This window comes from Mya arenaria, chromosome 11 (assembly GCF_026914265.1).
Source record: "Mya arenaria isolate MELC-2E11 chromosome 11, ASM2691426v1".
NCBI lineage: Eukaryota > Metazoa > Mollusca > Bivalvia > Myida > Myidae > Mya > Mya arenaria.
This window is the reverse complement of record NC_069132.1, coordinates 19,819,264-19,830,243: the sequence shown is the minus strand read 5'-3', so window position 1 is coordinate 19,830,243 and position 10,980 is coordinate 19,819,264.

Here is a 10,980-nt window from a genome sequence, read left to right as displayed (position 1 = left end):
CGTCTGACGTAGCACTGTCAAAACATTACTTTGGAAAGTGTATGATGAAACTAATGAGCTTATCAAATTTCGGTAATAAAACAAATACGGGACTCTTTAAGAGGCATGGACTGCCATTTGTTTTATTTAAAATGGTGTTGTTCAAGAAAAGTTATCTTTTATTTAAGTCTTCATTTTAAGCAAAATGTTGCCCTCCGACGTTGCATATATGACGTAATTTATCACGTGGTATGCACACACTGTATGATGTCCTTTTTGAAAAGCCATGAGAAAGATTGAGAAGTGGCCACGTACCTTCGCCCCTAAACCGCGTTCACCGTGAACCAAGAAAACAATAATTACAGTTACAATTGTTTTTAAAAGTCCTGATTTTCTAATGAAAGGAAAGGAAACGATGTGAAACGCAGGCTGAAATACAACGAGTATAAGACATCAAAGTGTTTTTATTTAAATGGTTTATAGGCAGATATCATTATTTTGAGATTGAACGGGTAAAAGTAACAAAGCTCATTTGGGAAACATGGATGATTCCGAGTGGGCCCAATAGACATGCAATTATTTAGAACACATCGCGATCACTCCTTTAAGAAGCTATTTTGCTCTTGTCATAAAGTTATGTTATTTATCAATAACACACTAAACTATACCCATTAGTAATGCAATTTGCCAAAATAGTGAGTCGATTGTCCGAGATAGCTTGTAATTTGATTTAGAATGCACTAATACGGGAATAGTTGGAGGCGTATGTCGTCACTAGATCGCAACTTTGGTTCATATCCCACTTAAGCCATTTTCATTTATAGATCACAATTAATACCAAAAACAGATACTGCTTGAAATTTGCACAGAACTTCTGATGTGTTTGTCAGCTACATGTATTCAAACTCGAACTTTTGTGTAACGATCGCGGGAATCGTGTTTGTCTTGTGCGTAAAGATTGTGCTTGGATGTCGCACTATCCTGGAAACGTAACATGCGGCACGGAATATTAAGTGCTTTAATCGACACCTAGATTGTTCATCAAATAAAGGCTAAATTGTGACAACAAATTCACATCAACATTCACACATTCGGCGTGTGATGTATCGTATCTTATGACATTCAGATTGTGCATTGGGAATTTTTATTTTAGACCGATGTAAGGAGCCTTTATATGCACTGTCTGTTCATGAAACAGACCTTTTATTCTTCTTAAACCCATTGTTATTTGTAATGGACATTCTTTGTCATGGCTTTTATACCTGTCTCTCAATTAGTGATCCTTGCCAGGCATATGATTAGAGACAACAGCTTTATTAATTATGACCTCTATCCATATCTGGCATTTGATTACGTTAATATTGCTTCAGCCGGACATGGAGTGGAGGCCTTACAGCCGGAATGGAGTGGGAGCGTTACGGCCGGACATGGAGTGGCGGCGTTACAGCCGGACATGGAGTGGCGGCGTTACAGCTGGACATGGAGTGGGGGCGTTACAGCCGGACATGGAGTCGGGGTGTTACAGCCGGACATGGAGTGGGGGCGTTACAGCCGGACATGGAGTGGGGGCGTTACAGCCGGACATGAGGTCGGGGCGTTATTTGCTTTCTAGTCCTAACGTCACATAAAATCCGGTGTTGTTCGAAAATAAACGATGGCGTAAAATGACGCCGTTTCTAGAACGTTGTCATTATTCGCGGCAAACACTTTCATGCTGTAAGTTTCACCTGTTTTACTTAACTTACGAAAGAACTGATGTATACCATACCAAATTGAACCGTCAACAGTTTTTCTTCATCACATGTAACAATGGTTTAAGGTTGTGTCAAAAATCATAAAAAAAATAATTGGCTTAATGTTTGTAAATATAATTCATTTTCGTTCTAAACTGACATGCCAAATGATCTTCCATCTCAAGTGCGTTGTGCTCCATGTAACATGACATGACGGGTCATTCAAGTATGTTGTGCTTAATGAAACATGGCTTGACGGGTCATTCGAGTACGCTGTGCTTCTTGCAACAAAACATGACGGGTCATTCTAGTACGCTGTGCTCCATGCAACATGCCATGAGGGGTCATTCGAATACGTTGTGCTCCATGCAACATGACATGACGGGTCATTCGAGTACGCTGTGCTCCAGGCAACATGCAATGGCGGTCAATTCGAGTACGTTGTGCTCCATGCAACATGCCATGACGGTCAATTCGAGTACGCTGTGCTCCATGCAACATGCAATGCCGGTCAATTCGAGTACGCTATGCTCCATGCAACATGCCATGACGGTCAATTCCAGTACGCTGTGCTCCATGCAACATGCCATGGCGGTCAATTCGAGAACGTTGTGCTCCATGCAACATGCCATGACGGTCAATTCGAGTACATTATGCTCCATGCAACAGGACATGACGGGTCATTCGAGTACGTTGTGCTCCATGCAACATGCAATGGCGGTCAATTCGAGTACGTTGTGCTCCATGCAACATGCCATGACGGTCAATTCGAGTACGTTGTGCTCCATGCAACATGCCATGACGGTCAATTGGAGTACGTTGTGCTCCATGCAACATGACATGACGGTTCATTCGAGTACGTTGTGCTCCATGCAACATGACATGACGGTCAATTCGAGTACGTTGTGCTCCATGCAACATGCCATGTCGGTCAATACGAGTACGTTGTGTTCCATGCAACAGGACATGACGGGTCATTCGAGTACGTTGTGCTCCATACAACAGGACATGACGGGTCATTTGAGTACGCTGTGCTCCATGCAACATGCCATGACGGGCAATTCGAGTACGTTGTGCTCCATGCAACATGACATGACGGTTCATTCGAGTACGTTGTGCTCCATGCAACATGACATGACGGTCAATTCGAGTACGTTGTGCTCCATGCAACATGCCATGACGGTCAATACGAGTACGTTGTGTTCCATGCAACAGGACATGACGGGTCATTCGAGTACGTTGTGCTCCATGCAACATGTCATGACGGTCAATTCGAGTACGTTGTGCTCCATGCAACATGCCATGACGGTCAATACGAGTACGTTGTGTTCCATGCAACAGGACATGACGGGTCATTCGAGTACGTTGTGCTCCATGCAACATGCCATGACGGTCAATACGAGTACGTTGTGTTCCATGCAACAGGACATGACGGTCAATTCGAGTACGTTGTGCTCCATGCAACATGCCATGACGGTCAATACGAGTACGTTGTGTTCCATGCAACAGGACATGACGGGTCATTCGAGTACGTTGTGCTCCATACAACAGGACATGACGGGTCATTCGAGTACGCTGTGCTCCATGTAACAGGACATGACGGGTCATTCGAGTACGTTGTGCTCCATGCAACATGCCATGACGGTCAATTCGAGTACATTGTGCTCCATGCAACAGGACATGACGGTCAATTCGAGTACGTTGTGCTCCATGCAACATGCCATGACGGGTCATTTGAGTACGCTGTGCTCCATGCAACATGCCATGACGGGCAATTCGAGTACATTGTGCTCCATGCAACATGCCATGACGGTCAATTGGAGTGCGTTGTGCTCCATGCAACATGCCATGACGGGTCATTTGAGTACATTGTGCTCCATGCAACAGGACATGACGGTCAATTCGAGTACGTTGTGCTCCATGCAACATGACATGACGGTCAATTCGAGTACGCTGTGCTCCATGCAACATGCCATGACGGGCAATTCGAGTACATTGTGCTCCATGCAACAGGACATGACGGTCAATTCGAGTACGTTGTGCTCCATGCAACATGACATGACGGTTCATTCGAGTACGTTGTGCTCCATGCAACACGCCATGACGGGCAATTCGAGTACATTGTGCTCCATGCAACAGGACATGACGGTCAATTCGAGAACGTTGTGCTCCATGCAACATGACATGACGGGTCATTTGAGTACGCTGTGCTCCATGCAACATGCCATGACGGGCAATTCGAGTACGTTGTGTTCCATGCAACAGGACATGACGGTCAATTCGAGTACGTTGTGCTCCATGCAACATGACATGACGGGTCATTCGAGTACGTTGTGCTTAATGCAACATGCCATGACGGGTCATTCGAGTACGCTGGGTTCCATGCAACACGCCATGACAGGTCATTTGAGTGCGTTATGCTCCATGCAATAAGACATGACGGGTCATTCGAGTGTGTTGTGCTCCATGCAACATGCCATGACGGGCACTTTTTGTGAGGTACATTTTTGGTAAATGCTTATACAAATGTTTATGTTTAAAATGTCTAAATGTATTCTGAAAAAGAAATAAATGACTTAAATAATTTCACACTCGGTTATATTGAGAATGTTTTTTGCATTAATTGGTGGTAACTATATGGCACTGTCCCCAAGCTGTGTTATAAAAGACTAAGAAATGATTAATATTTTTTACTTCTTTTTTTTAATTGTACTTGCCGTACATATAAGAATGTGAAATGACAGAACGCTTACTGTTCAAGTTTAGTTCATGTTCATCTTATGATTGGCACATTTGTACACTAAGTATTTGCGAGCATATAATATGATTTTGATAATTAATCAGTAATGTCACACGAGAAAAAGCGCAACGGACCCCCCCCCCCCCCCCCCCCCGCTTTGACTTGGTTTAGTTTGTTTGGAAGTTCTGTTTAAATGGAAAATAGTTTTTAAATCCAAGGCGAGTGGAAGTAAATGCTCGACTTTCAGGACAGCCATAATGATTTATTTGTTTGTACCGCTAGATATTCATAAGCACAGGAGACCGTAGGACTGTCATGATAGGAACGAGTGTGCTGAATGGGCACTCAGGGGTCAATTATTCAGAGCTGTCCTTGGGATCAGCTGTAAACATATTTTTCAAACACCCCATAGCCTCAAGTGAATAACAATACAGCAAGGGTCATCTATTTGAAGGAATAAAATAAGCCTCGTAAATAATAATATACGGCTAAATAACATACATATGATTCCATACTGAAGTAGTATGAATCTGGTTACTCTGATATGTATATATCTTCCAAGGCCTAATAATGAAATAACAATATATAATATGATATATCAATGCAACATTAATCTATTACAATGTACTATCGTCAGACAGTTGAACCTTGATTGATCAATGGTTAGACGTACGTTGTTTTGTATTTAGGCTGTCGGCCGCTAGGCGTGCAGACCTTTTAACCGTAAATCGGAATCTTCCATCGGCAGATCGACAAAACATTATAAATATTTGAAAAATTAATGCATGCACAGGCGTATCAACCCCATCGCTGTTAGAATTTACTATTACCTTTACATCTAAATTACATAGCTACCAAACTCTCTGATAGCTTACTGAAAGAAGCGCTGTAATGAGTATGCAAAATATGATATGCGGTAAATATAGTGCGAATAACGGCTGCATTTTGCGTCATTTCGCAATTACAATAATAGAAAACGCAATCATTTTATTATCGACGAATTACAAAACGCAATATAAAAAGAATAATACGCAAAAAAATAAATGAACAAGTACGGAATCAAAGTAAAAACATGTATATTTTTTTTACATTTTGGCCGCGGCCGAGGAACTAGATACTATCGGTTAAAATAGTGTTGGGTCATCGGAGAACTCGTTAAAATCCGGAAAACACATTGATCCAATTGAAGATATAATTAAATGCTCATTTTGCGTAATATATCAAACCAAACTGTTTTAAATGAAAGTATGATATTTCATATTATCATTTATTAGTTTTTGGTGATTTAATTCATTCAAAAGTATTGTTTTTTATGTTTTAAATAACCTTACCGGCTGATACTTGACAAATCTTGATTAAGATGGATTCGCATTAAATCATTTACTTGTATAAGTACATACTAAGAAACTCTTACCATTACTAAATGCATATTATACACTTATGCAATTAAAATGAAAGCGCTTAAAACGTTGATTGGCTTTGACCTGCTACAATTTGTGAGTATAGTCATGTACAGATAATGCTGAATGCAACGAAAAGTGTGAGAAGATTTCTCAATTTTTCTCAGTAATTTCAGCCGAGAGTCTTGAGCATATTGCATGTTTTTAAATCACTGATATAATTATGTTCATTTTGTCCACGAGTGACATAGGTTGAGGGCAATATTAATTGATACATCAGTACATACAGGGAATAAATACTATGTGGGTGATTCGATCCAGAGGAATTTTGCGCAAGGATCCTTTCATTGTAGAAAAAATCTAAAAAATAAACTTAATAAACAGTTTCAATGCATTTTGTTGGATGTGTTTTGCTTAAGCGGTCATACCCTTTTAGTAAATTAAATACGACTCAGTCATGTTTGAAGTGTAGAGCAGATTTTACTTAAACAATGCCTAAATGTGGCAGCGCATTGTTTATGAAACCAAAATTACCGATAAGGTTCCATATGCAATTGAGTATTACTCCATACTTTAGTAATAATTTGAGTATTCAACATATTAAATGGGTATACAAGTGACCGATAACTACATGGTTTTGATTAAATTAAGTTTCAGCATAAAGATGTAAAGTATTTGAGAAGAAAATCATGAGCGTGAATATACTATCTTTAGATGTTTGTGTTAATTTGTTTTACACTAACATGACTTTGTTCTCAAAACGTAGCACGCCGAAAGCCGTTCACCACTTCAAGCGCTTTGATTGTAAAATATCGTTATTCGTGGCTCATATCCTTATATGTGAGTATTCATACTAAAATCCTGTTTTTGAGATGAGATTATTATTTGCTGACTTGCAGTTATTTGTTCATACTTTTACATTTTTCAATCAACCGGGAAGACGCCAGTGTGGCCAATAATAAGGGCTTTCACCTCTGATAAGAATGTTCTACTTGTTTTCAACCGGGACAAGGGCATTGCGACTTTGTCCATGTATGCTTCTGTAACCATGATGTCTTTAAACTGGAACATGATTTCCTTTTATCATAGTCAAACATGATTATCATTGAAGCCCAGAAGGCTAGCTACATTGTTTTTGAATTGATAGCTCTTAACCTTAACAAACTTAGGGTGAAATTAAGGTATGCAGCACTTCAACCAAGCATGTCATCCTTATCGGTGTAACCTTGTAAGAACCTTGCGTTCAACTAAGACTCAAATAGTTGTTTGTGTCTCCAATCGGTCTCCTTTAATGTCTTGGCTATGTGCTCCGTTCTACGAAAGAAAAATTGGGTTGTAGGGAATGTTGAATGTATACAGAAATTTGGTGCAGCCACTGTTGCGGCAGAAGTTTAATCCGAAAACCGGATTCAAATCTACCCTCAGTGTTCAGACTCATGCCTCCGCCAATGAGATCGCCGGACACATTCACATGTAATAGTTCAGAAGAGCTCTGACAATTAAACAATGATTAAGCAGATTATAACGGACAGATTTTGATTTCGTTATAAATTGCTTTTATTTAGTAAGGTAATTAGAAGTTGCTATTGGTGTCAGAACGTTATTTTGGTTACACCAGCGCCTGATGGAAGTGTGCTAAATAGCATTACTGTTTTTGAGAAGTAGAAAAGACCAATTTCACAGCTATACACACGAGTCGTATTGCATTTTTAAATGATCAAATTTCACAGCTATACACACGAGTCGTATTGCATTTTTAAATGATCAAATCTTAAAAATTAGGATCGGTTTTATAGTTTCTTTAGATTGAGATTATGAATCAATATTTTATTTAATTATCCTTTTATTTAGTTCTGTCTTCCTCCTCGAACAAGGATGTAATTGGTTTAACACTTCCACAACTGTTTCAGACTGGACGGTGTTAAATGATTCCCTGCACGTTAAAGGTATTCCGTACATAACCGATGACGTCCGCGTGCCAGGTTTATCTTCGCTTGTTCCGAACGGTTCCGTAAAAATGCCATATAATGATGTGTGCTTAATTTGGTTATGTGTGTGAACCATATAATAAATTACAGTGGTAGACAGTTTGAGTTGGGGGATTGTGTCATTTTAGTACAGCTTATTTTAACATATTAATACATTCACAGCATTTGAATTGGCGAAAAACGTGCTGCTAAAGATGGCATGGAGTACGGGTTGTCCAAAAATAGTTAATAATTGTTAAATTAGATGTGTCGTAGGAGTGACGAATACTCCACTTAGACGCCTGGACACATGCATCGTAAAATATTTGTTTGAAAAGGGGCCATAACTCCGTCAAACACAAGGGGATTGTAACCAAAGTCGAACATGATCTGTATTATATAAATAGTATATAGTGTTATATCTGTGTACCAAAAATTATATCAATTTGTCAATTTTCTTGTAATGCATTGTCCCTACACTATATTTCTGGCAAATTTTAGTTCAAAAGGTGCCATAACCGATTCTAAATTTGTATTTAAGTCCAACTTGATCTGCATTATATGTTGTCCTCACAGACCATAGGACCGAGCACGTTCTAGTTATTAATCAGACAAGCTTTGAATGTTCAATGCAACCATGACCGTGACCTTTGACCTACTGACCTCAAGATCAAGAGGGGTAATCTGCTAGTCATGACCAACCTATCAACAAGGTTTGAGGACCGTCGGTACAAACATACTATAATTAAAAATAGGACAAGCTTTTCCTTAACAAGATAACAATGACTTTTGACCTACTGACCTCAATATCAATACAGGGCATGTACTGGTCATGACCAGCCTCACTACCAAGAGGATCGTACGTCTGAGAATACTCTAGTTATCAATTTGACAAGCTTTTTGTAACAAAAGACATCCGCGAACACGAACTACTGACCTCAAACACGGCTTCTTCTCCCCTTGTCTTACAAAGCTGATTAACTGGGGGCCTGTTTCAAAGGTCTCTCTTTCCTTCTCTCATTTTCTAAGACGTTTGCCATCTCTCTTAGAACCTGGTCATGCCACCCTTGCGCCGAAGCTGTTGGGCAAGAAAGTAGTATATGCCGCATCGATCCAGAGTTCTCACACAGTGAGCAGGAAGGGTCTTCAAATAACTTCCACTGCTTCAAATTGGTTGGAGTGGGTAACATGTCATACAACGATCGGAGAAGGAAACTCAGTTGAAGTGGCTCATACCTCCACAGCTCCTGTCACGTGATTTTCCTCTCAGGTAGGTTCCACTTCGTCCAATTCCCCTGGGGTCCAAGTTGTACCGCCTTTGCCGACCGTGCCTCCTCTTCTGCTCCCCGAACTTCTCCCTGAACAATGGTTCTCTTCTCAACGTTATAAGAGTTCTCCCACCGCTGCTTCTTACTGATTTTCAAAACTTCTCTACCCATTTTTGTAGTGCCTACAATGTTCTGGTGTTTGAGACTGCTTTCAGCCTGTTCTACAGCCTGGCCCACTGATTATTTCCTTCCCGTTCGAACTTCTATTCCTGCTCCACTAATCTTACCATCACTTGAGTCTCTGAGTGTTAGCAGCAGACGTGTTTTAGCGACCTTGTACTCCTCGGATGGGAGCTTATGGGCATCTGTAGCTTTGTTGACTTGCCATAGAGTCCGATATTGGTAAAGGAAGGCGGAAGTCCAAGCCACCTTCTCAGATGCTTGCTAATTGCCTGCTCCAATTTTTCTACTGTGCTGATGGGGGTTTCGTTGACCATTAATGGCCAGATGAGTCTAGGCAAGAGACCATGCTGGAAGATCCATGCCTTGGAACAACGACCATGACATTAGAACTATTTACGTAAAATTCAATATGGGTCATCTACTTGTGATGACTAACCTCTCTACCAAGTTTGAGGACCGTACGACCAAGGCTACTCTTGCGGACAATTTGACATATTTTTTGTGTCCAATGACATCCACCGCCATGACCTAATGACATAAAAGACAATAAGGGGCATCTGCATGTCATGACCTTCTCGCTGCCAAGTTTGAGGACCGAAGCACAGAGTATACTCTTAGTTATCAATCGGACAAGCTTTCGTGTTTAAGGTTACTACGACCATAGTCACTGACCCACTGACCTTAAAACAATAGGGGTCATCGTCCTCCCTACCCATTTTGAGGACCGTAAGATAAAAGATCTGCGGGTCATGACCAACACCCTGCCACGTTGGAGGATTGCAGCACCAATTATACTTAGTTATCAGACAAGCTTTTTTGTTACAGGTCACTGTGACCATGACCTTCAATCTACTGACCGCAAACATAATAGGGCTACTAGGTTTGATAAACGAAATATTAAGAAATCTGTTGTAATCAATAGGACAAGATTTTTGTGTACAATGTCACTAATACAATGACCTACTGACCTCAAAATCAATGGCAGTCATCTGCAGGTCATGACTATCGTATCGCCTAATTTGAGGACCTCAATAGGATAAGCTTTTTGAGTCCAGGTTATCACGACTGTGACCGTTGACCTCAGAAAAAAATAGCGGTCATGAAAAACTCACTTCCAAGCTTGAGGACCGAAGAACAAAGCATACTCTAGTGATCAATCGGACAAGCTTTTTGTGTCCAAGGTAGTCACGACCTTGCCATTTGACCTCATAATAAATAGCGGGCATCTGCTGGTCATGACCAACCTCCTTATCAAGGTCCAGGAATCAGGACCATAGGACCAAGTATTCTCTAGATATCAATTGGACAAGATTTTGTGTTGAAAGTAACCACAACCATGACCTTTGACCTCCAAATCCGTTGGGGTGACCTGCAGCTCATGACCAGCCTCTCTTTCAAGTATGAGGAGCATATTACCGAACATCTAGTAATCAATAAAACAAACGTGTTATGTTCAAGGTAACCACTCCGTGGCATTTCACATCAAAATCAATAGTAGTCATCTGCTGGTCATGACCAATTTCCCAACATAGTTTGAGAACCTTTACCCCCGGGCATACTTTAGTTATCAATAGGGCAAGTTTTTGTGTTCAAAGTCACCATGACCATGCCCTTTGACCTACTTACCAATCAAAATCAATGGGGGTCATCTCCTGATCATGCCCAACTTTCATACCCAGTTTGAAGACTGCAGGACCAAGCATAATCTAG